Source organism: Hydra vulgaris, chromosome 04, assembly GCF_038396675.1.
Source record: "Hydra vulgaris chromosome 04, alternate assembly HydraT2T_AEP".
Taxonomy (NCBI): Eukaryota; Metazoa; Cnidaria; class Hydrozoa; order Anthoathecata; family Hydridae; genus Hydra; species Hydra vulgaris.
Window position 1 is genome coordinate 206,438 of NC_088923.1, and position 27,580 is coordinate 234,017.

The window sequence follows — 27,580 nt, forward strand, 5'->3', positions numbered from 1 at the left end:
TTGTTTAGGGAAACAGCTGGCGCTCGCGATTCCCCATTTGAGTTTCCCTGATGCAACGAACAAAATCTTGCAATGTGTCCAGATTCTTCACATCTAAAGCATTTTATTCCATTATTAACAATTTGTTTCTTCGAAAAACAGATTCTGGCAACATATCCAGGCTTGCAACACTTGTAGCAGTTAAAATCAGTAGCGGATGGTTTTTTAAGATGTTTATAGAAACCAGAAATTGTTGTTGAAACATACTTTTTTGTTTGTTTTTTCCGTCATGAGTACTCGTGCATGGTTTAATGCATCCTGTAACCTGATCTTAAATATTTTCACTTGTGCTCGTAGCTGCTTTGAAATTTCACCCGGCAATCCAGTTATGAAAGCTCTTAGCAATAATTCTTCACTTTCAATGTTGGCCAAACCCATAAGTTGACGTAAACTGGCCAAATACACATCAACAGATTCACTGTCATTCCATCTCCGAACTGCTCGTAAGCTTAAAAACCATCGACTGCAAATGCATCTAGCAGAGCTTTTTCAATGTCCGCAGCGGCGGTTTTTTGGCTCTCCCCAAGTTGCTCATATAATGCGAACGCACTGCCTTCAGGAAACAGCGGAATGATCAATGAAAGATTGCCCATATTTTGCAGCTCTCCCACCAGTTTGATCTTTTTTAGCCACACTACAACATTTCCAGATCCATCAAATTTTCCAATCATTATTGCCATAGATGCCATACTGCCGAAATAGCTTGTTATTACGACAACTTTGTTTTACTTTTATTTTTTGACTTTCTTTATTAAATTCTATTTACAACTTTTATATAGAAATAAAAATTCTCGAGGGCGTAATTATATACAAAAATAGCTTATGACTTGACTAATAAATTACATCAATTAACTTTAATAATATTATGACAAGAATTTTATAAACGTAACAATAAAATTTTATAACGATCAGCTATTATCAAATAGTCTTGCAGAAGTATTCTTCAGAACTGTCGTCTATACTTTCAAAACTATTTAAGAAGTTTAACATTATTTTTTACCATCATAAGCAAGGTTTTTGAGTCTTTGCTTAGCAAACACTTAATCTCTTATCTTGAATCTAATAACTTTCTGATTGTGGTATTTTCGCTGATGATACTAGCGTTTATTCTTATCTTGATAAGTAGCCAACACCCTCTGATTGCTTGGAAGGGATCTTTGATCTTGAAAAGGTTCACACTTCTGCTATAGCATGGGGCTCTCGGTGGCTGGTAAACTTCAACTCAGATAAAAGTCAATTTTTCAAAATTAGCATCTGCTAAGGTTGCACTCTTTATTGTGCTCGCCATATTCTTAGTCAGGATTCTTTTCCTAATCTCTGTATCCGTCCTTGTATAGAATACTGTTGCCATATCTGGAGCAGATCTTCCAATGATGCTCTTTCTCTTTTAGACAAGGTGCAAAAATGCATTGCAAACATAGTTGGACCTACTCTTGCAGCCAACTTCCAACCATTATCACATTGTCTTAATGTTGCTTCTCTTTCTCTTTACTATAAATAATATAATGGGCACTGCTCTGAAGAGCTAGTGTCTCTTGTGCCATTTACAAAAATTCATTCTCATGTTACTTGTCATTCAATTAATTCTTATCTTTTTACTGTGACTGTTCTTAAGTGCTCTAAAAATTCTTATTACTCTAGTTTTTTTCCTCAAACATCAATACTTTGGAATTTCTTTATCTTGTTTTTCTGATTCATATAACTTGGAATTTTTTAAGTTGTCTTTAAATCATTACTTTGCTCTATAAATTTGATCTTTTCTCTTTCAATAACTTTTAACTCTAATAGTGGTTGCTTGCAGCCTTGTTGGAAGGAAAGATGTTGAAAAATAATAATAATTGCTTTATGAGAAAAAAACCATGTAATAGGATTGTTTTTGAGTAACCAAAAATTAAAATTTTTATTTTACCAGGCTTCAAACAAAATACTCCAAATTTTACAATGAATCTTATTAAAATATATTCCTATTCATAGTGAAATTAATATCATAAATATTTAAGGTTGTTGGAGATGTTGTTTAAAACATTCCTATTTTATTGTTTGTTTCGCTCAACAAGAAAAAATTTTTAACTTAAGTGTCCGTGTTTGTATTTAACGTTTCCAATGTTCCTGTTTGCATCTTATATTAAATATTAAAAATATCTTGGATTTCCTGATTTTTTTTCCTACTATTTTTTGTGCATAATTTGGTTATAAATCAACTTTAAATAGTTTATTTGAAAGATCTCACTTATTGCAAACCGAAAGTATTATTGTTATTCTATTATATTCAATGAAAAAAGCAAGATTTTTATATTAAAAATTGAGGTAGCAAAAAGAAATTAAAGTTAAGAACTTTTTATAACAATGTTATGAAAAGTTATTATAGAAAAGTTTATGAAAATTATTTTTCAGTTGTTTTTTTTAATACTCTTCATGTCTTTTTTATACGACAGCACTTTTTTTATATAAAGTTATAAAAATTAGCAATATTGTAGAGATTTAAATAATGCAGCTATGTTATTTGTATGACTGCTTTACATAAATTTAAAAAATTTATATATATATATGTAAATGGATGTTTTATATTTTAATTTGTACAAAAAAAACCTATTTAACTTTTGGTAAAACTAAGCCAAGAGCTGCTTTAACTCCTTAAATAAAAATAAATATTCTTTTACTCAAAATAAAAAATAAAACATACTATATAAAAACAAGATAAAAATAAAAACCATTCTAAAAGATATAATTACGAAAAGCCAATATTGGGACTATCATTTTCATTGTTTTGTTTTTTCAACCTTTTTTTGCAAGATCCTCCTCTTCTGTTATCGTTTTTATATGTTTTCAAGGCGACTTTATTTGAAAAAGAGTTATATGGTATCCAAATTTAACAAAATTAGAATATTCAAATAATCACATTTTCAACTTTGAAAATGACTACATTAACACATATTAATAGCACATTATCTGGCAAAAAGTTTAATAGAACTTCCTCCATTACATTATCTATGAATAGTTAACCATTTATTGAATTACTGGTTTCCGAAGGAATTTTGTAGTCAATTTAAAAATCTCTTTTATCTCAATTCTTTAGTAATTTAGTCAGATTGCTGAAAATGCTTTTCATTTGTTATATAGACAACAATCCATTAAATATGTTTGAGTAAAACAATGTGTAATAATAAACAATTACAAAATAAATCTGTTTAATACATTTTTTTTGGTTATATTAACCATGAGCAAAGCTAGGTTTTTTCAAACCGAGACGAGACTGAGACGAGAAGTTAGTACTTCTCGTGAGACCGAGAACGAGACAAGAAATTTAACAATTTTTGAAAACAAATTTATTAAAATCCAAGTAAAAATAAATGTAAACATGGTTTTGACAAATAGACACAAATGACATTTGTCAAATGTAAACAACTTTATCAAATATTAATTTAGAATTTTTTTGCCAAACCTTTCCAACAAGACAATATTTTCTCTGATTAAGATGATTTGTTCTACTTTTTCTGGGTGTAAGTTGTGTCTGGATGATCGGACGACATTTCGACCTGAGCTAAAAACTCTCTCTGGTTTAGTTGAACTTGCTGGAATAGCTAAAATTTGTCTAGCTAATAAAGAGAGTTCTGGCAATGTATTTGAATGCAATTTCCACCAATCAAGAATCGGAAAGTCTTTTTTGGCATCAGAGAGATATTCATACTGGCACATTTCGCTCAAATAGGATTCAGTTCAGATGTTGGCTCTTGGGTTTCAAGTCTGACGTTTAACTTGCGCTTCAGTTTTGAATTAGGGGACAAATCTGCTGAAAGGACTCTGGCAACAGGTTGGCACTTAACATTATTAACCTTATCTTTATCAACATTATCAACACTATCCTTAACCTATGAGGCTAACCATTCTTTTGTTGTTTGAATTTTTTTGAAGAGCTTCAAGCGAAGTCCCTTTAAAGCAAGATTTAAGTAGTTTGCTGCAGCACTCAATAACTTTCCAGTGTGACAAAGAGAAAATCTTTTCTCAATGCAGCTTTTCAAGTTTTTTGCATACAAGACACCGTAGCCATTTTTTCCATTCGTCTCAATAAATTGATCAATTTTGTCATGGATTAAATAAAGAGAATCAGCGACAGTGTTAATTTTTGGAATAGACTCAGCCGACCACGTTTCCGACCACTGCTCCCTTAATTGATTTCCACTGTAATGCACTGATGGTCTTTGAATAAATAATTTCTTCATTTGCACATAAGCTGATAATTGCACTCTTTAGATGTAGGACAGAAGCCATGCAATCCAGCTCACTATTTGTGCCAAGATTGTGCACATCTTGTGCCAAGATTGGCGTAACTGTCTAAATTTGATTCCTTAAGCGTCTGATTCTGATTCAAGCAACTCAGCTGCAACTGTTGAGTTAAAGAAGCCAAATCTTTGCATGTTTGCAACGCATCATCCATTCCAGCAGTCATTCCAAATGAGTCTCGAACTGCACATTGCAAAATATGATTGTTGCACAAGTATTGGTCAAGGCGCTTTGACAATTTGACTGCAAGTTTCATGTTTCTTGCCTGGTCGTTCACGCAGTACATTGGCAAATCAGCAGGCAAATTTAGTTCTTCTAAGAAAGAATCCAGCTTTCTTTCAATTTAGATACCTGTGTGTCTGCCTGGGAACTGTTGGACATGGGGTGTCCAGTGATGTAGTTTCCAATTTTTGACAATACCATGAAAAGTCCAAGAGATGTAGCTGTCCTGAGCTCTCGAAGTCCAAAGGTCAGAATTAAATGCAGCACTTTTAAAATTTGGCGTAATCTCCGTTATTATGCTCTTTATTCCAGCTTGAACTTCTCTTGACCGAATTGAAAGCTTTCTTGAATATGTTGTTCTGTGATGAAGACTCAGTTTAGGGTTTGCAATGTCAAACAATTTCTTGAAACCTCTTCCTTCGACTGCTGAAAAGGATGTCAGATCAGTGCAAAAGTAATCCAGCATTGCAGAGTCAAACTGTTTTTGAATGGAATTGTCTTTGTCATATTTAGACTTTGTTTCAAGCATTTCGTCCATGGTTCGTTGTTTCTTCTTAGGAGGAGGAAGAAAAGAGTCTCGTTCTACTTCTCGCGAGAATTTTCTATTTCTCAATTCTCACGAGAAGTCCTATTTCTCACGAGAAACGAGACGAGATCTCGCTCATGGTTAGGTTATATGACTATAAACTGAATTTAATAAGATAATCTAGAAAAAATTTCTAAATAATAATTGCTCAATAGAAGTGGATAACCATACTATTACAGAATGTACTGATTGAAAGTATTTTCATAGTAATTGTTTTGTAATTGATGAAGCTGTTCAGAAAAACATTGCATTTATCATAAATATGTATTTAATGGATTTTTAAAACAAATATAATTGACCATATAGTTATTAATAATAAGAATTATATTAATGATTTAAATTTTTAATAATAATAATAACAAATAATAACTATACAATATAAATTTTTTGGTAAATATCATAATGATATAAACAATCAACATTGGTAATGTAAGAGCTATATTAATATAGGTAATAGCAGATTTAGCAGATAAAATATAAACTCTTATAATAATAGTACAAGTAATATTTTATATAAAAATAATGGACTTGATATATGAAATAAAACAAAATATAATTTAAGAATTTAAAAACTAAATGATGAAAACAAAATTAAAAGCAAAAAGATAAACTGTCGATGTAATAAGTATGATTTTTGTGTATTAAGTAAAAACATGTAAAAAAAATGAATAAGTATGTAATAGCATATATGTATTAGCAATGTAATAAAAATGTAATAAATGAGAATATACAAAATAAAAAAAGAACAACTTTTAAATATTAAATATATATACACATTGTAATTTAGTAATCGGTTCACATAAACTCTTCCATTATATTATCTAAGCATTTGATGCATTCCTAATTCAAGTATAGTTGAATATATTACTTACTTTCTTGTTGTATGCGGAAGCAGTCAAATTACGTCTTTGACTAACAGAATCGTATTTTATGCTGCAAAAATCATTTATAAACAGTTCAACTTCGCTGCAACTCTTAAACATTTTTCGAAAAACTAGATTAGCCATTTATTTATTTGTTATCAAACCCACGTGCACTTGCAAACGGAAAAATATAACATTTAAAACATAAACAAAATTTAAGCACATGCGTTAATTTTCAGCCGCAAAAGCAATTTTTAGTCGTTTACAGTATTCAGCCGCAGAAGATTTATCCATATATATATATATATATATATATATATATATATATATATATATATATATATATATATATATATATATATATATATATATATATATATATATATATATATATATATATATATATATATATATATATATATATATATATATATATAAATGAAGACCTCAGTGGAAAAGCCGGCCTTGTCACATTTTAAAAGTATTTAGAAAGTATTTGTTGATAATTAATAAATTTCTTTATTTAAAGAAAATAAAAAAAAAAAATTTTATAAAAAATTACAAAATGTTTTGTTTTGAATAAATTTTAAATAAAATAATTATAATATAAATTTTTTTTAATTGCTTAGTTTCATTTGCTTTAAATAAAGGCTTTTATTAATGTTCAATAAATACTTTCTCAATAATTTTTAAATGTGACAACGCCGGTTTTTCCACTGAGGTCTTCATATATATATATATATATATATATATATATATATATATATATATATATATATATATATATATATATATATATATATATATATATATATATATATATATGCAGGGCCGTACTGAGCCAATTTTGCGCTTCGGGCAAGATAAGAAAATTGCGCCCCCCCCCCCCCAACAACAAAAAAAAAGAAGAAATTTAAACGAAAAAAATTATTTATTGATCACAGAATTTATCACATCAAGTTATAAGTAAAATTTGTCATTAAGGCTGCACAAACTTTAGTTCATTGTCACTTTTCTTGCTTTTCTTGAGGCAAATTCACTAATGACATCATCAAAATTAATGTTGTTTGCCACTTTATTTTCAATTGAAATTATGGCCAAACTAGACAAACGTTTTTGGCCCATTGTTGACCTCATATAGTTTTTTATGAGCTTAAGTTTACTGAAACTTCTCTCACACATAGCAACTGTGACTTGTATGGTGAGGAAGATGCGAATAGCAATTGCGTGTTGGGATAAGCATCGGTCAAAGAATATTTATGAATGAGCTGCAAAATGTTGATCGGGCTAGATTTTTCAAAGTTGTCCATCATGCGGCAGCTTGATATTTAAAGCTTGCCATTTCTGACTGGAAATCGGAAGAATCTAAATCTGCCTTGTAAATTTTAGATAAATTTGCAGCTTTTTTCTTGAGTTCATCCACTGAACTTTTAGAGAGTGAATGCCCATTGAGAAAGTCAAAATCAGACGATACAGCAGACATAGCCTCAAACCGTCACTCAATTTGTGTAATAATGTTGTCAAACACAAGGTTGCACTGAGATCCGAATTCTGTTTCTGCTGTGAGAAGGTGAGAGTCATCTTCAGATTCATAAAGTGCCATCCGCTTCACTTTGCGCTTCCTCTTGATTGGAAAGCCACCATCAATTCTGCTTTGGTTAGCTTTTTCTGTGGCATCTTTGATAATGTTGTCCACCCCAACATTTCGAAGATTCTGAATGGAAGCCTTCAATCCTTTCATTATTTTTGCGGCAATATCAATTGAAATATTTTTGACTGAAGCAGTTTGTTTTCCCGGTCAATTAAAGAAAGAATTTGACACCAAAAATCCAACAAACATAGAAAACTGAAATCAATTTGAATGATGAGCTCTTTTGCACTGCAAACTGAGACAGGATTTGTCTTGGGAGTGTGAATTATGGATTCCAAAACTTGAAGAACTTCTTTTATTTGTCTGTGTAGTGGGATGATTGCTTCTTTTTTGGCAGACCATCTTGTATCACTATTTCCCTTTAGTGACATGGTCAATGTAAACATCAGTTTTTCCCATCTTAAGGTAGAACTTGAGATAAAGTTAAAGATGGCTTGAACTTTTCCAAAGAATGTAATCATGAGTGGGGAAACCTCAGCAGCATGAACACCAACAAGATTTAAAGTGTGAGCTGCGCATGGAACAAATCTTGCTGCCTCATTAAGAGAATGGATGTGAGCTTTGACGTCAGTTATTTCTGTTGCATAACCTTTTTCGGTTTTTTGGTGAGATTCAATGAAGTCCACAAAGCTTTCCTTAATTGTGCAGGTTTCATCACTAATGTAGACATACCTGATGATCTGAGTCATCTGCTCTTTGTGGGAGGCATCTGGAGTGCAGTTAAACAGAACAGAGTAGAATTTAGCTTCTTTGATGTTTGAAAAATTTCGTTCCTGACTTTCTGCCCAAGTAACTCAATCAGCACATTTTGAATTCGAGAAGAAAATTAGGATGCTGTGGTTTTTTTTGCTCTAACGGATGCAATGTGTTACAGCCACTAAAGGATAATAATGGCTAATCAACTCAATTAAGCTCAGAAAAATGCCACTGTTTTGTTGACCGATGTCTTCTGTTGTTTCCTGAAGGGCAAGATTGTTTTTGGCACAGAAAAAAATTGCATCAACAATCACTTTCAAGATGTTTCTCCACTTTTTAATCTCTCCACTGATAACTCTCTGCAGATCAGAATCCAGGGTCTTTCCTTCCTTGAGGTTTTTTTCAAGAGTTTTCCAATCAGAATAGCATCTTTGGTGTTCATTGCTGTTTTCATGTTCAGGAATTCTTGGGTTTAGTTTCTACCGGTCTCAAAACCCTTTGGACCCTTCTGAGAAATTGTTGGCTTTTGTTGTTGAAAATAACAAACCGCAAAGACAAAATAAAGAATATTTTTTGTTGCGGTACAGCAGCCAAGTGCGAACAAATTTTTTACCATTGGGATGAATTTTTTCATATCATTTTTAGCTGAAGTGTCGCATTCTGTTGTCAAAATCACACAGCGTGCTTGGGAAAAATTCTCTTCTGTCTTGCTCTGGCCCATGCTCAATCAAAAAGCATTGTCTTGTTTTGTCCATTATTTTAGGCAATGTTGCTGGATCCCTATGTTGAAAATTTTCTTGCGAGGCCACTGGATTTCTGAGATTTCTGAATGAAGTTTATCCTCTTCCATTTCAGCTGGGCCTGAAAGCTGGGCATTTCCATCTTCCCTTGTTGGTTCTGAATCAGTTGTGTAAAATTCTTCTTGACTTTGGCTGATAAAAATCTCCTCTTCAATTAATTCCAAATGATGATCTGTACTTAAGTCAATTATAGGATCTGTTGAATTGTCATTAACTTCAATACAAATATCCTCTGAAATAATTTGTTTTTCCACTGAGTTTGTTACCAACCACTTTTTGAAACAGTTTTGTAGTTTCTCATCACTTTCTCGGCGCTGTTTTCTTTTCTTCTTAAATTCAGCGCCAGATAATTTTTTGGTTCGATTCATAATAGAATCATAATGTTCAAAAATTATCAAAGGTATGTTAGTGTTAAAGGGAGCTCTTTTGTTCAGTAAATGAGCTTTAATATTTAGGAGTTTGTGTCAAGAGACGGAATTTTAATTAATTTTCTTATCAACAGCAGCGACGCCGTGAAAATTTGTTTCATAAACTGATTATTGTTTTTTTAATTTATTAAAATTTGCGCCCTCCCAATTTCGGCGCCTCAGGCCGCGGCCCGGCCGGCCCCACCCTTGGTACGGCCCTGTATATATATATACATATATGTATATATATATATATATATATATATATATATATATATATATATATATATATATATATATATATATATATATATATATATATATATATATATATATATATAGTTTTCGAGAAAAAGAAAATTTTTTTTTTTTTTTTTTACATTGAATTTTTTTTAGATTTAAAAATTACTAAATAGTTTTATAAATTGGATAAAAAAATTATTGTTGATTTTGTTAGGGAAAGAGATGTTTTAATTAAGGTATATTGAATTATTTCTAATTTCTAGTAACAATAATTTTAATGTCTAATTTGTACTATGTGCCAAATACACACACACACATACATACACACTTACACACACACACTTACACCCACTTACACACATACACACAAACACAAACATACACACACACCACAATTAAAACATACACACACAAAAACACATACACACAAACATACACACACACACACACACACACACACACACACACACACACACACACCACAATTGAGTGCACAAGCGGTGAGTCCTCCGTCTAAAATGGATATGGCGGGAGATGCAGGTGGTAATTATTTTTCCTGGATTTCGCCATTTTTTTGATATTTAAATAAAAAAACTCATGTATAAAAAAAAATCGATTACGTTTTAGTAAAGTTTTTTAAGTTTGACACTGTCATGTTTTGTATCATATCATAAATACATCAGAAAAACAATCGCCACCAACAGTTGTTTTTCTGAGATTTATTCAAGAATTGTTACGTTTTCTAGAAAAAACTGTAAAAAAGAATGTTGCATTTGACCAAGTTTTTTTAAACTATTTTAGTATATATTTAGCATTTTATTAAAATAACTGATTACTTTTATAACTATTTTGTTTCAAATTTTTCCTCTTTTTCATATATAAAAAGTTAATTTTTTACTCTTCTTTGTAATTTTTTTTTTCTACAAAAAATCACACAGAGTAACACTGTTACTAAGTTGAGTAACACTGAAATCCTAGTGAAAGAGCAAATTGTAAGAAATGTTTTTTGTAATTAAAACTCGAATGAAGAAGTTCAATACTTTAAAAGTTATTTTTGTTTTAAGTAATTCAAATTTAAACAAACAAATCCCTATCCCAAGTTTTATAAACATTTATATTCATAAAGTAAGATTTATTTAAATTATTTTACATATATAAGTTAAAAATATAATTATAAAAATATTGTGTTATATTTTTTTTTAGTTATAGATTTTTGCTCAAGGCATTCAAAAATACTACTCTTATCACTTGACAGTGTCAAGAAATGCAGTACAGTTATGTAGTCATTTAAAATAATTACCTTGTAAATTGTTGACTTTTAGAGTTAAAATGGATGCTGTTTAAAGCAAAATCATCTACATCAAATGATTGTAGATCATTATAATTTCTTTTGTCTACCAAAAAAAAACAAGATTCATGACTTGTCTCTTATATTTGGTCAAAGTAGGTATTCAAATATAACATCTTTTTAGATTTTTGAAAAACTTAAATTTTGTTACAAAGGAAATAAAATGTTTTTATAAAACAATTTTTTTAATTGAAACTTCAATTTAGTGTTAATAACTAGTTTGGGATATATTTAGTCATTGGCATACAAATGAGGCAAGGCGAGGTGCAACTTCTCCCCAACCCTTTTTCCTCGACCCCACCTCTACTTAACAATTTTTTTTTTTAAAACAAAACTGCTTTCAACAAGGTTGCAAGCAACCAATTATTAGAGTTGGAAGTTACTGAAAGAGAAAAGATGAAGATTGTAGAGCAAAATAACGATTATAAAAATCAAAGAATTGCAAATTAAATAAGTCAGGAAAGCAAGGTAAAGGAAGCAAATTCCAAAGAACTGATGTTCGAGGAAAAAAACTAGACACATTTTTGGAGCACATAGGAACAGTCACAGAAAAGGGATGAGATTTATTTGAATGACGAGTAACATGAGAATGAATTTAAGTAGATGGCACAAGAGACGCTAGCTCTTTAGAGCAGTGCCCATTAAAGTATTTGTATAGAAGAGATAGAGAAGCATCATTGTGATAATTTGATAATGGTTAAAGTTTGCCTGCAAGAGCAGGTCCAACTATGTTTACAATGCGTTTTTGTACCTTAAAAAGAAAGGGCATCATTAGAAGATCTGCCCCAGATATGGCAACAGTATTCCATACAAGGCCGGATTTGAGATTTATAGAGATAGAAAATAGAATCCGGAGTAAGAAAGTGTCAAGCTCAATAAAGAGATGCAACCTTAGCAGATGCTAATTTTGCAACTGATTTGATATATGGTTTCCAAGAAAGATTGGAAGCAAGAGTTAATCCTAGAAAATGAAAGGCAGATCACTCATTGAGTACATTACCGTTAATAAATCTTGGAAAATCTAAATTATTGCGATAAAAAATGGCTGAAAAAAGTTAAGTTTAATCTGAATTAGAGTTCACCAGTCACTGTGACCCCCATGCTGTAGCAGAAGTGAGATCCTTTACAAGCACAAATGCCCCCTCCAAGCAACCAGAAAGTTTTTGCTTCTTATCATGACAAGTTTAAATGGTAGAATAAATGGTAAATATCAAAGTATTAACAGTGCCATGTTGCACATGGATGGTGTCCCTGTTTGTACTTTTGGTGTGCATTACGCAGGTCACATTTGGAGCCTTTTGTTACGGCTTAGGGTTTATTAATAGTAATGAGGCATTTGGTTGGGCTATTAAACAGTGTTTTGAGTACTATCTATGCTTTGAGTCAAGTTCTTCAAAAAATTTAAAAATAAATAAATCCTCAAAAACTGTGAAACACAAAAAACCATCATCATTACCAAGTTCTCTAAACCTATTATTCACTAATATTCGTGGTCTTCAAAATAACTTTTTTTCTGTTGAGTCCTATCTTTTGCAAAGTTCACCAGACCTACTTGCTCTTTGTGAGACCAATTTGAGTTCAGCTGTCTTTACTTGCGATCTTGGTGTTGATGATTATCTTCCTTTAAATCGTAAAGACTCCATTAGTGACTGGCCTGGGCATTAATGTTCGTAAGAATTCACCGATTTGTTATGAAACTAGGTTTGAATCCACAAACTATTCTTTTGTATGCTTTCGTTTAGCACCACTTCACTTTATTGCCTTATTCTTTGTTCTATATCGCTCTCCTTCATCTCAAAACTGCACTCTTTATGATGTTATATCTGATTATATTGACCGAGCCCTCTCTCTTTATCCATCAGCTAATAAAGTTATTGTTTGCGACTTTAATGCTCACTACTCTGAATTGCTTGGCTCTAGTGTCAGTGACTCTGCAGGCATTAAAGCCCAGAACTTTTGCCATTCTCAATTCGAATAATAATAATGTTATGTAATCGCCAGTTAGAAAACAAAAATTTTACAATCGTAATTAATAAAAGAAAAATTTACATGACTGGGGCTAGAAGAAGACAAAATTAGTCTTATCATTAAGCCTAGAACCCTAATCCCTAACTCAAATATTCAACTTTCCAACTTGCTTTCCAGACAACCCGAATTCTTCTCTACTCCACTTATGTCTTGTTTTTGATCCTTATCAGTACTCAGTTTCTCCACATTCACCTTAAGGTGCTTCTGATCACAGTTTGATCTCTTTAAAACTAATCTCATTTTTCTTCATCACCTGAATCCCCCTATTATTGCACCTCTTACAGCTACCTTAAAGCTGACTGGAATTCTTTCCGTGATTTTTTTTGTGATAGCCTTTGGGTAGAGATCTTTACTCTTCCTGTCTACAAATGTGCCTCTCACATAACTTCGTGAATTCAAGCTGGCATGAAATCTTTTGTTCCAACTCGACAATTCCAGGTCAAACCTCACTCTCCACCATAGTTTTCCTCACACTGTGCTGCTACGATTGCCAATCGAAAGTGTTACTTCCATATCTATTAGCAAAACAATTCTCCAGAAAACAGATGTCTTTATTGCTGCTAGAAACCATTGTAAAAAGGTTTTGACTAACGCCAAAGCCCGCTTATCTAAAAAATCTGGAGAATCTTTAACAGTATTAATAATAAGGGCAAATCTTTAATTCCACCTCTCTTGTATGGTTCAGACTTTGTCACCTCACTTAAAGACAAAGCTAAATTGTTTGCTAAAAACTTTTCATCAATATCATCTCTTGATTCCACTAGTTGCGTTCTACCTGATATTGCCAACAAACAGGTTGATCCATTGCTTGACATTCGTATCACTCCAGCTTCTGTATCTAAACTGATTTCTTGCCTAAACTCTTCTATGGTTTGTGGCCCTGACAACAGACCTGTTATTGTCTTTCAGAAGGCTCTCCAGAGCTGTCATTTATACTCCTAAAACTATTCAACAAGTGTTTATTAGAGTAGTGTTTTCCAGCCTGCTTGGAAGCGGCATCTGTTATCCCTTTCTTTAAAAATTCAGAAGAGCAATCTGATTTGTCTAACTACCGTTTTTAACAACAACGTCTAACTGACAAGGTTTTTGAATCTTTAACAAACACCTAATTTCTCATCTTGAGTGTAAAAACTTACTTTCTGACCATCAATATGGTTTTCGATCTTTTTGTTCAACAGCTGCTTTTCCTGACAGTAATAACCGATAGGTTTTATCCTGCATTAGATAAAGTTGAAGAGGTTAAGGCCATCGCTCTTGACATTTCAAAAGCTTTTGATAAAGTTTGGTATGCTGGTCTTTTCCATAAGCTTTCTTCTTATAGTGTATTTGGCAACATCTTTAAAATTATTGATTTCTTCCTTTCCAATTGTAGTATAAAAGTTGTCCTCGATCGACAGCACTCTTCTTCTTATTCTGTAACTTCAGGGGTTTTTTAAGGTTCTATCCTTGGCCCTATACTCTTTTTATTTACATTAACGAATATGCAATCCTTCAAGTCGTCCGTCAATCATTATCTTGCTCAACAATCTTCATCTTTTCTCTTCCAGTAACTTCCAACTTTAATTAGTGGTTGCTGGCAACCTTGTTAGAAGCAAAGACGTTTAAAAAAAAAATCAATAATATCAAAGTGCATAAATGTGCAAAAATATAGTATTTACAAATGCATTGTTTCCTCACAAAACAACCCTGATAAACAATATATTGGCTTTATTGAGGGTGAATGGAAAAAATGTTATGTCAACCACAAACAAACTTTTAAACATAAAAAATACTCAAAAGAGACTATGCTGTCAAAATATATTTGGAACTAAAAGCAAGAAATATTAGTTTTAAATTAAACTAGTCTATTTTTAAAATTTATTTTTTTATTATTTACTAAAACTGTGCCTGCCTTTAATAACATTTCCAAAAAATGTATTCTATGTTTACATGAAAAATTTGAAATTATTACTCATTTGGATTAAGAAAGTTTACTAAGCAAAAAACTAAAAATTAATTTTTAAATGCAGACATGATAATAAGTACATTTAAAAAATTGTAAAAACAAATGATAGAACTATACTTATTGTTTGTCATGTTGTTTTTATTTGTACATTAGAAATTAGCTAAATTTAAATTTTTTTCTTCTAATATTAGCATTCAATTTAGGCATTTGATATAAGCAAATGAATGCTAATATTAATAAAAATTTTAGTCATCACCAGAGAGATTGAAATACGGCAAAAATGTGCCCATAAAGAATTGCCTTAATTTAGAAAACAGAGAAAAAAAGCATATATTTATATACAGCAATGCAGAGCGTGACAAATCGTTTTTTTTAACGGGCGATAACTTTCCTATCTTAAATTATTGACAAACTTCTCATTTAAGTGATACATGCCAAATAAGTGAGTTATTTCAATAAATTTTTATTTTAGTTTTTTCACGCATTTGCAAAGTGCGTGCAAATTATTGATATTATTAACTTGTATACTTATCCAACAATTGTAAACTGTTATCCAAACATACAAAACTTTTTTTTTTTCAATTTAGTTCGTTAAATTTATTTATTCATAAAGTGTACGTATAAACGTGAAGAAATTAAAATAAACGTAACTAAAGAAATAAATGGCAAAATGACGTCTCATTAATATGTATATATTAATTTTTATATTTATAAAAATAGATTTAAGAATCGCTAGAACTTTTTTTAATTTAAGGCCATCCAAATGTCTAATACCAACCGCTGCATCAATCCAATTTTTGACATGTTTTTGGGGCAAAAAGTCTTCAATTAACTGGCCATCAAGCTTTATACGCATAATATCTTCGAAGGTGTCATCATTTAATGAAGTTCGCAAAATATTATTTTGTAAGTTCATACAATAAAAACTGCGTTTGTAACTCACCGCTGAAAGTTAGCATAATCTCTAACAAGACATTTATACTTGCTAATTCAGGTTCATTTTAACGCAAGATATCTCTATAAATGCTAAAAAGTAAATGTGTCCTTAGTTTAGAGACTTTATCCCTGAACAAAGGCCACTGCAATACACATAAGTTAGAAGTTTCTCTGCTTATCATATTTTTATTTTCATAAAAGTTGCTAACACTTTTTATTTCATTAAATCCCCATTTTTTTGTCTCTAGCAAACCTGAAAAGGATTTTGGCCAGTTTCGACAATCAAAGACTGTGCTTAAAGATTTTAATGGCTCTTGATTGAAATTGCGGGGGAATCGCTTGTCTATATATTCTTTTGCTCCGTCAATAATTTTAATAAAATTTTTTTTATAATCAAAATCAAAATTATCATTTGGTTGTTGTCTAACAATCTTGCCAATTCTCTTTAAATTACGCTTTTTTAATGCTGTTAAATCAATAGTGTAGATTAACTGATCTTATTTTACTTTTAGATTATCTAGTAAATGTACAATATTCGAACCTGGATTAACTAATGATGCATCTAGTACAGCAATTCTTACATCATCTTTACGCGGAATCTCACAGATTAAATTTTCTTCTTTTTGAAACTCCAATGACAATGTTGTTAGTAATGTAACAATATCTTGAATAAAATGTAAATAAAATAAAAATTGTGGGTCTTTCATGAAACACAAAATTCCTTCAGCTTTCTGTGCAGTTTCGTCTTTCTTCTTTGCCTTGCTTTCTAAATCATAAATAATAACTTTATAGTCAGTTTCAAGTAATCTTAACGCCCTTTCCCGGCTAGCTGACCAACAAATATTTTTTAATCTACCAACCTGTTTAAACTCTTCATCTAAAAAGATGCTATTTCTTTCAGTTCCTTTCTTCACTGTGATGAATAATAGTAAAAAAGAAATAAACTATTGATGTTGTCATAAAACTCCTTCAAATAAATATCAATCTTTATTGAGCCTACACAGAAAGTTTTAATCTATGCACCACGCAGTGGGTATATACTATACTGGGGTTTTTATTAATAATGTAGATAGTAAAAATTCGATCTAACTTTAAAACTAAAACTTAAACTTTTATTCTACCTGACTTTATATTATAACTAGATCTTATTCATGGCCAATAATTGTTTGACATTTAGCCACAATTTGGTCATTATTTATGGGTAGCAAAAGCAACAAAAATGACAACATAAACACTACCAAATGAAGTAATTTTAATTTCAAATCAAAGTAAAATGTTTTTATTAATGGAATAAAACAATACAACTGAATTCAATTTTATGATTGTTGTTAAACAAGATAAAGCAGCGAAAAGCTTTTTGTTTTAATGGTATCAGGTTTTTTTTTTCAAGAATATTTGCCAGTAAACACAAAGGTTTTTTTTTTCAAGAATATTTGCCAGTAAACACAAAATTAGTATAATATTCAAACTCAGATAAAATAAAGTAGCGATAATCTTATGTAGCAAACTAAGGTTCCAAATGTAAAAGTTGGATTATATTTTCATTTGAAAAAATTCAGAAAACCACTAAATATTACAAACTAAATATTAAAGACAATAAACTTGTATGAAAAGTGGCTAGGTATTGGTGCTGGCCAGGTGTAGGTGGTTTTACCCTATACGCAAACCCTTAAAAAGTTTTAAAAAGCTTTTTTGTATTTTTTTTATAGCAAACAATACATTTAAGAAGAAAAAGCGAGCAGGCAATAATAGTTCCCAGGCTGATAGAGATGTTACTAAATCAAACAAGAATGTGGAGAACACAGCTCCACCCAGAATGCGCAAACTGCCTAACAGATACAGTGAATTTGTTATGTCATCTAATAACACAAGCTCAACAGTGCTGCTGTTGTTTTTGACCAAGTTCTCTCCGTCGCAGTGGATAGCCAACCTGGACCAATTGAATCCAGCATTGGGGACAAAGTTGCAGCCAACATGGAACCAACAACAATCAAAACCGGCATCAAAGATGCAATAGCAGCTGACTTCCAGCCTGCACCTGTTAAATCCAGCATTGAGGAAGCAATCTCAGCTAACATCCAGCCAGTATTAGTCGAAACCTGCAGCGAGAGCACGTAGTAACAGCTGAATTTGAAACACAACCAATTGATTAGACATCAAAGATGGAGTCGCAGCTGACTTCGAGCCACCACCAATTAAGTCAAACATCGACAACACAGTCACAGCCGACATCTAGCCAGCATTAGTCAAAACCTTCAGTGAAGACGCAGTCGCAGCAGACATCAATGCAGCACCAATCAAAACCTGCTTTGAAAACACAGTAGTAGACAGCCAGCTGCCGGCAATTTATATACAAATTACGTACGCCTAGAGCGATTTTGGTTTTCTTTCCTAAAAATTTTTTTTTTACTCAAAATAAAATATTAAATAAACGTGTATTAAATAAGGCTGTCTCAAGAATTTGCACAAAACCTAAGTTAAACTTGTTTTTATAACGCAAGTTGATTGCAGCAATATTTTTTGATAAATGATATATACAACAATATATTTTTAACAAATAGTGTTTGGAAAAATAATCTTTGCTTTCAAACAAAATGGCTTATAAAATAATAATTTTTAGTAAATAAAGTAGATAAATTACCGTAATTTTTTTATTTGTTACTCACAAATTTTTTTTAAAATAAAATTTTTTAGTTGCAAATTTTTAAAACTGATTATTTAAGAAATAACAATTTTAAAAAAATTTAACATATTTGAATTCTTTTATACAAATGTCGAGAAAAAACAATTTTTGATATGAAAATTTTTTTTCTAATGTAATATTAAATTTAATTATTTAATATAAAAAAAAAATGAAAGAAATAAACATTTTGTAACAATAAAAAACGAGTTAAACAATATTTAACTTGTTTTGCGGTAAATAATATTATTGCAGTAATTTAAAAAAGTTAATGTCTTTAAAAAATAAAAAGATAAAAAGAATTTTATGACGTCAAATTCAGATTAAGCTAATGCGTTAAGCATTTGTTATTTAAAACAAGGCCTGCAAATGAATATTGAATTATTGACATTGATCAATGAATGCATTGCCATCGGTGATCTGGAAAATAGCTTCATTGCAGACAGCAATAACAGCATCTCTTTCAATTCTGATTGAATTCGTAGACGAGGACACGGTTGACATCAACATCCAACCAGCACCAATCGAGGTACAGTCGACATCCAGCCAGGATCAATGCTTGGTGAAGACAGCGGCACAGCTGTAATTGAGCAGAATAATGGAACTCTGAAAAAAATACGATTGCTAGAAAAGTGGAAAAAAAAAATGTTAGGAAGACATCAAGTCGGCAAAAAAAAAACGTCAGTGTTTTCGGGTGGAAGTCTATAATTGAAACTGGAAGACCTAAAAGACCATATAAAGTAAGACAAATGAGTAACAGTGAAATGTGGATTGCAAAAAACTAAGTGGCATGCTTATGAAGAACTGAACTTGTGATGAAAATGGTGACACAGTGAATTGGCTAAAAATAAAAGGCTGAGTTATTAAAATGCTAACACCAGTTTTATTCAGTTCAAGTACATGTATGGGGACAATTTCAAGAAAACTTTTGTGAGCAAATGCAAAAGCAAAGGGCGTCCACAGAAGTATGTAGAACCCTGTCTACAACCAGCACACAAGGCGTTACTACCCATTTCAGCTGCAACCATCTCCTTAGCTTGTGTAAAGCATGCGTCATACCCACTCAACATAAACTGTTTTTTGATAATCTCCCTGTATCAGTCACAGTCACAAAAGACTATTGATGACAATTCCGACATTGAAAAGACTGAATGACAGTGATAACTCTGATTATAAAAGTTGTCAAAGTTGCAATGCTGTATGAAAATTATCAAAGTTGTCAAAGTTGCAATGCTGTATGAAAATTGCAAATTATAACCAAATAAAGTTGATTATAATTTTAATTATTTTTTGTTATTGGGCGTTATTTATTGTGTGTATGGTGTGTGTAATGCATAGCTAGCATAGGAAGTTGGTAATTGTTATAATAATTATGTAATAACTGTAGAATTTTGCAACCAGGAAGTTGCATTAACTACATTAGATAATTAAAAACCCCAGAAAAGAATTTTTTAGAACTTGAATAAACTTGGACTGGTCATTTTTTTTTATAGTTTTTAAAAAGGAACTTATTTTTATGTCTGCATTTAGAAATTAATTCTGATTTTTCATTCAGTAAATTTTCTTGATTTAAATGAGTAATAATTTCAAATTTTTCTTGTAAACATAGTATACATTGTAATGTAGATATATGCCTGCGCTGGTGTTACTGTTTCAATTCTAGCATGTAAATTAATTGTTTTAGCAATGTTTTTGCGGCCTTCTAAATTAATTGAATTTTCTAAGTTGTTTGGGGCTTTTGCATAGTTATTAGAAATATTTTTGCGCAGTAATTTATGGTGATTAGCTTGGGCAATTTGGTATATGTTGCTTGTTTTATCAGCAAAAACTAAAATATTAGGGTTTGATTTTATATTATTAATGTCTAACTTGAGTTCCTTTTGGAAATCATTATTAATATTTCGGAATTTTATTGGTTTAATCAAGTGTAATAAATTATTTTCAAAGTTTTCTAGGTTAGGAATAAATGGTGTGGCAGTTTTTGTTTTATATTCAAATTTTTATTTTTCTTTATTTTTAATTATAGGACTTTTTTTGTTTTCAGATTCTAAGAATCAATGAAGATGCTCTTAAAAGAAGCGGGTTTAAAAATTTTGAGCTAAAATTTGAAACAAAAATTGCAAAAAAGCGACATAGAAATAAAAATATAATTTGGTTCAACCCTACGTACAGCAAAAATGTTTCAACAAACATTGAAGAAGCGTTTTTAAAATTAGTTGACAAACATTTTCCTCCCTCTAATAAGTTGCACAAAATTTTTAACAGAAACGCTATTAAAGTAGCTGTACAAAAAATATTGAAAGAATTATAAAAGGCCATAATTTTGCATTGATTAATAAATATGAATTTCTCAAAGAAAAAAATACTGAAAATTGTAACTGCAAGCAAAAACTTGGCTGCCCTATGAATGGCAAATGCTTATCAAAAAATATTATTACAAATGCATGGTCTATTCTAAAATCTGCTCATGCCTATAATAACATTTCCAAAAAATGTATGCTATTTTGCAAGAAAAATTTGAAATTATTACTCATTTAAATCAAGAAAATTTACTGAATAAAAAGTCAGAATTAATTTCTAAATGCAGACATGAAAATAAGTTCCTTTTAAAAAACTATAAAAACAAATGATCAGTCCAAATTTATCCAAGTTCTGAAGAATTCTTTTCATGAATTTTTAATTATCTAATGTATTTAATGCAACTTCCTGGTTGCAAAATACTACAGTTATTATATAATTAATTATAACAATTACCAAGTTCTTGTAAAATAATTTTTTTCTATAATTTGAAATTTTTTAATGTTTAGACATTCTTCCTGATGAACCTACTGATGGAAAAGCACTGTGCAGAAGAAAGAAAAAATTAGATAAGTGTTTTTACTAATTTATTATTGCTTGGCGATTTGCTCTATAAAAATCGCTTTGCAATTTATTGCATCAGCGATTTAAAAAAAAAATCCGCTATTTTTGCGGTTTTTTGTGTTTTGTCAGATTTATGGCAAATAGTTTGTGTAATAGCATTATTTGTTCTATAAAAACAATTTTAAATATTATTTGTGTTTTGTTTTGTATTTTAGAACTTGAGACACAAAAAAAGAACACAAATGAACTGAAATTAAAGCTTAAAATATGTTATGAGTAAGTTTTTTATGAAAGTTTTTACTACATATAAGTATTAATAAGTATTAATGACATATACTTCAGTAGGAATGATTTTTATATCTGAATAATAGCTTTTGAAAGTTAAAAATATTTTTTAGAAAGAATAAAAACCAGATTGTTAGTGCTTGGCCTTGGTCTGGCCTTAAGGCCGAAAATTTAGGCCTTAGCCTTGGTCTTGGCCTTGAAAATTTTGGCCTTGGTCTTGATTGTTTTGGCCTTGGCCTGTAAAAAAAGTACATGTTTTCTTATCGATTTTGTTGAAATCTGTGCATAACCTTGGTTTATTTTTACAAAATGTGGTTTTTTTGTCACAGCACTTGCTACTTACAGTTGTGTTGATAATTAGCCTTAACTTAAGGCAAAAGTTGAAGTATTTGGTCTTGAAACTCCTAATCTTGGCCTTGACCTTAAAACTCTTAGCCTTGGTCTTGTAACATTTGGCCTTGGTATTGTAACATTTGGCCTTGGTCTTGGCCTTGTAAGGTGTGGCCTTGGCCTTTCTATATTTGACCTTGTTAACAACTCTGTTAAAAACCGTGTTTTTTTTTAAGTAAATAAACTTAAAGTCAATAAAATCAAAGTATATAGATTGAGATTTTTTAAAAGAATGACAATTTCAGAAAATTTTTTAAAACATTGGCACATTATCATGGGTATAACTTGATATATAATTAAATACATTGGTAAAACTAATTTTATAGATTGGTGAAAACGACGTTTTTATTTTTTTAATAAAATATTTTAAGTAAGATAAACAAAAATATATAGACTAAGCTTTTTTAAAGACAAATCACATTTTTCATAAAACAATGGTGCATTATCATTAGTATAACTTACTATTATATAATTATATATATTATATTTGGTAAAACTATTTATATACATTGGAAAAACTACTCAAATTCTTTTTGTTTATTAAACAACCTTTTGTGATGAAAAGAAGTAATATACTATGTTCTAGTTTAAAAATTATATTTTGTTTAAATTATCATTTAATATTTACTTTCTATTTTCAGTTTTTATATAAACATTCTTGTTAAAATGTTAAACAAGTCTATGTTAAATTTAAATATAAATCAGCAGTAAACATAACTTAATAACACCTTTATCTTTGTCTGCTACCTTTTACTGCTCTAAGGTGTACTACAACTCCTGGTTTAATAAAGCTTATCACTATAATTTTATAGCGCTCATGTTTGATATTTTTAAGTGAAACTGGTTCCCCTCGAATTCAACTGGAAAAAGCTTTTCAAGCCAATGAACTTTTAAAAAAGGTATTATTTTTTCATTTGCTTGTAATATATAAATTTAATATGTAAATTCACTTTTGTATCCCTGTTTTATAATTACTAAACAAATGGTTCATTCAGCATAATAATAAAAAAACATTTTTAATAATGTTAAATATATTGGTGGTCATAAAATATATATTTATAATATGAGTTAACTATAATTATGGTATAATATATGGTCATATCTTTTATAATATATACAATTTTCAATTTCTTCTATTTTATTTGGTAGAATTTGTGCACTGTGATAAATATAAATTTAATAATAAAAGCAGATACTCTATGCCACTTATTATGAAATTATCCTTTTTACAGTCTAGATTAAGGATGTTATAAAAGTGGATGTTATAAATGTTATTGGAGCAGGTGTTGGAGCTGGTGATTTATTTATTAGTCAAAGTTGGAATTGGAGGTGAAAAAATAGAACTGTCTGCGCAAGCCTCATGGAATAAAATAATTTACTACAACATTTTAGTAGAGGGAATTTCCATTCCAATGAGTCAAAAAAAATGAAATTTTTAAACCAATATTTTTTTAATTGGGAAGATGAAATTCAAATGAAGGTAGGTGATATTTTGATTATCCAAAAGAAAAAATTATGGATGACAAGTTTTTTTTCATGTGGGTTATTCCATATCAAAGCACCTAGTTTTTTGAAAGTTCCCCAGGGTACCATCTCAGATTTGCTTTAAACTTTGACCACACACAGATCTTATGAAAAAAATACAATCCAGAAAATTTCAGCTTGATTGACCAATTTATGATTGAATTAAAAATGACCAAAATCCGAAAAATTTGTGTATCAGGAGCTTACAGCAGTTTTTTTCGATTTTTGACAAACCATAACTTTTTAAATAAAGATGGTGATCACCTAAAGTTTTGTAGGGTAATAGTTTTTCACCCAAATAATCCATTATTGCAGTTGTTTTTGACTGATTTTCTACAGTTTTTGAGTTATTATACCTTAAAGTTGCTAAATATTGCAACATAAATATTTTTTCGAACTTAAACGTGTTACAGTTTAATACTTGCTTACAGAAAGTGGATTTTATGGTTACTTTTGTTTACTTAGGGTCACCACTTGTTAGAATAATCAAAATTATGCATTAAAAATTAATTTAGCACATGCAGCAGCCTATTGAAAAATCACTTTTTTTAAAAATTATGATAAATTACATTGAATTTGCTGGCATAGAAAGTAGTTGAAATAAATTATGAAAGTTTTTAATGTTAAGGTTCTATATATAGACAATCACCAAAAAAATTTATGACATGATTGTAGCCTTTTGAGAGTGATGATCTTTTTAAAAGGAGAACAAAAAAATACCCCTTACCACATTCAATATCTATACCACAAATTTTATACAAACTATACTGTAAAAAAGTGCATTCAAAGAGTAAAATAATCAGTTAAAAGAAAAAGTATGTATACATGAAACTAATTAGCTTATCTCTAATTTATGTAACTCATAATACTGTCATAGCCAATACTAGAAAGAATATAGTCATGAGCACTTATACTTTTAATCAATGGAACACTTATTTGACATATTATCTTGTCAAATAAAACCCAACACTGACTTATTTGTGCATTGTTTGTCCATTTTAAATTTAATTTGTTTCTTTGCATTAACTTTACATTAACGTCTTGGTTTTCATTACAAATATCAACCACAAGCCCTATGTACCATTCTTCATCGTAAAAGCATGCAATATATTTACCGGGTTGAAAATTTGAAGGATTCTTTTTAATCAAAATAACATCATTTAACACATGAGTATCATAGACAGTATTACTAGAGATCTTTCGTAAAAACAATTTCTCTGCATTTGGTACAAAACAGCGATAGCTTCTTGTTCCCGAAACTGTGCGCATCCCTTCATATCGTTTCTGAAAGTCTAAAGTTGTTTCATGTTTATTAATATCATCACTTGAAAGATAAAATATGTTAAAACCTTTGATGTTTTTTTGAGCCCATGTAAACAGATCTTGTGGTGTGAGAATCTGATTTGTAATTGCTGCTCGTAGACTAGCCTTTGCTGCTTCTCTTTTTATAGTACAGGGCTTGTGATGAAGAAAATCGTCAAGCGTGTTATATCGCGCTCGTAAAATTAAAATATGTTTTTATCGAGCGTGATTATGTGCGCTCAAAATAACTTTGGCGAGAGTGATCATAAAAATTGCTGAAGGCGATGTTCATAAAAAGCTTTTTATTTTTTTATATCTTTTTTTATTTGTTACATAATTCTTTCGTCAAAAAAGTTGGAATTAGTATCACACTCATGAAACTACTTCAACAAAGTAGATTTTTATACTTCCAAACTTCTTGTATATTGTCAGATCGCGATTTTATTTTTAACTATTTATGTTATAAAGAAATAATATCAAACAAAAACGCAACTTCTTAATAATTTAGTATTGAAGTATAATTTAGTGACTTAGTTTTGCTTCGTTGTTTTGATATATGTATTTTAAAATGTTACGCTGTAAACTTAATTAACGGTTAATGGTTTTTATATTTCTTGATATTTTTTATTCAAATTAATTATTTAATTTTTTTAAAATTTCATTTTTGAATTACGTTTTTTTTATCTTAAAAAAATAACACAAGAATAATTTGAAATAATAATAAATTAGAATAATAACTTTCCATTTAATAAATGTTGACGTCATTACTTTGTTTCCCTTTCGAATATGATTGCGAACATTCTGAACAACAGAATCGTTTTAAATTTGAGTTAAAATAAATAATAGTTAATGAAAAACCTATGCTATGAACAAAAACTAATTTTAAAAATTACTCTATGATTAATATTTATTTTTATTATAAATGATGTGTGGAATATTACAAACAATAAATCAAATAAATCTTACTTGATATTTTCACAAGATTAAAAATACTCTGCAGTTTCAATTTTCTTATAGTGGTTTTCTAATTTTCTATTCTTATTTTATTTGCGCATTTTGTATTCACATTTTGTTTCCACGTGCACATTCCATAATTGAAATTAGTGACTATTAACGACTTCAAACTGCTCATTCATTACGTTAGTGCAAAAGAGAACGACGTAGTGCTTTTTATATTTGATATTAGTGCTTTGATAATAGAATATTTATAATAAAAAATCTTTTTTAAATATTTTATGAAAATAAAAAAATTATCCCGAACTATTGAACGAGTGTTATTTTATACGCTCGTAATAAGCTGAACGAGTGTTGTTTATAGCGCCTAGAACGTTTGAAAATACCGTTTACGGGAGCGTTTTACGAGCGGAGCGGGATCACGCTCGCTTCATCACAAGTACCTCCTATTCCATCACAAGGACTTTTGCCATGTGACGTAGCAAAGAAGTGATGCTCAGCATTTATTTGGTGGTCTACAATGTAATAAATTAAGTTTATTAGACATTTGTAGTTTTTATACTGTGACGCATCACTGAAGTATTTAACTTTATTCACTGTGGGTAGTTTGATTTTTACCATAGGGAGCAAATTTGTGAGAAAACAATGGACTGCTGATTGGTCATGACAAAGATGGTCAGAAATTAAACAATAGCATTCACATTTAAGGTGATCTTTTTCATCTTTGAAATAAACACCAAATGGGTGTAAGGTAGCTTGATCGGCTTGCCAGTAAAACCCTTGTATACATCTTGTACAAGAAAACTATAGTTTTCTGCAAAATCCATCAGAATAATGCAGGTATATTGGTCTAATGTTTGTTTTGCCTCTGATAAGTAGGAAGACTGTGCTTCTTTGATAAAGTGGTGGTGACAACGGTCATACAAAATTTCACTTGAAGTTTCAATAAATTCACTAATACTTGTTTGGACTGTAATAAGTGCAGTTCGGTCAGTTGACACCCATTGTTTATATGTGATCTGATCATCTAAATCAAAATCATTCTTTTCAAACACATTTTCCAAGTAAGTCTTCAAATTTATTTTACCAGGGCAGTTGGAACATAGATGAAACATGCAGTTTTGACTATCTATATTACAAACACATACTTCATTAAATCTTTGTAATATATTAAATGGCTGTTAGGAAGAGCAGAGCAAATCAACTTAGCATTTTGATGGTAAAAACATACACAAACTGAGTGGCTTCCACTACTATCAACAATAAGGCACCACTTTGGCCTTAGTTCACAGAACTTGCTGAATCCAACTTTGTGTTCAGGGATCTTCTTAAATTCCAGATGAAGTTCTTTTAATCAAACTAATATTAAGCGTTTTTGTTTATGAACTTTAACATTATTTATACGCACAGAAACAAAGTCTTTTTTTCCTGGACATTGTCTAGTGTATTCGTCAGATTCATATTTTTCAATAACTCTCTACTTAACAATGTAATCCAAAGGATATCTTTTTTTAGCCTCAGGTTTAACAAGTATACCC

At 30.2% G+C, this 27,580-nt stretch overlaps 1 long non-coding RNA gene across 1 annotated transcript; it reads left to right on the forward strand.

The window, feature by feature from the left end:
• Positions 1-21,731: 21,731 nt before the first annotated feature.
• Positions 21,732-23,736, forward strand: LOC136078938 (uncharacterized). The gene is made up of 3 exons (XR_010637796.1): positions 21,732-21,863; positions 23,098-23,161; positions 23,495-23,736. It is a non-coding gene; the product is annotated as an uncharacterized LOC136078938 (long non-coding RNA).
• Positions 23,737-27,580: the final 3,844 nt, after the last annotated feature.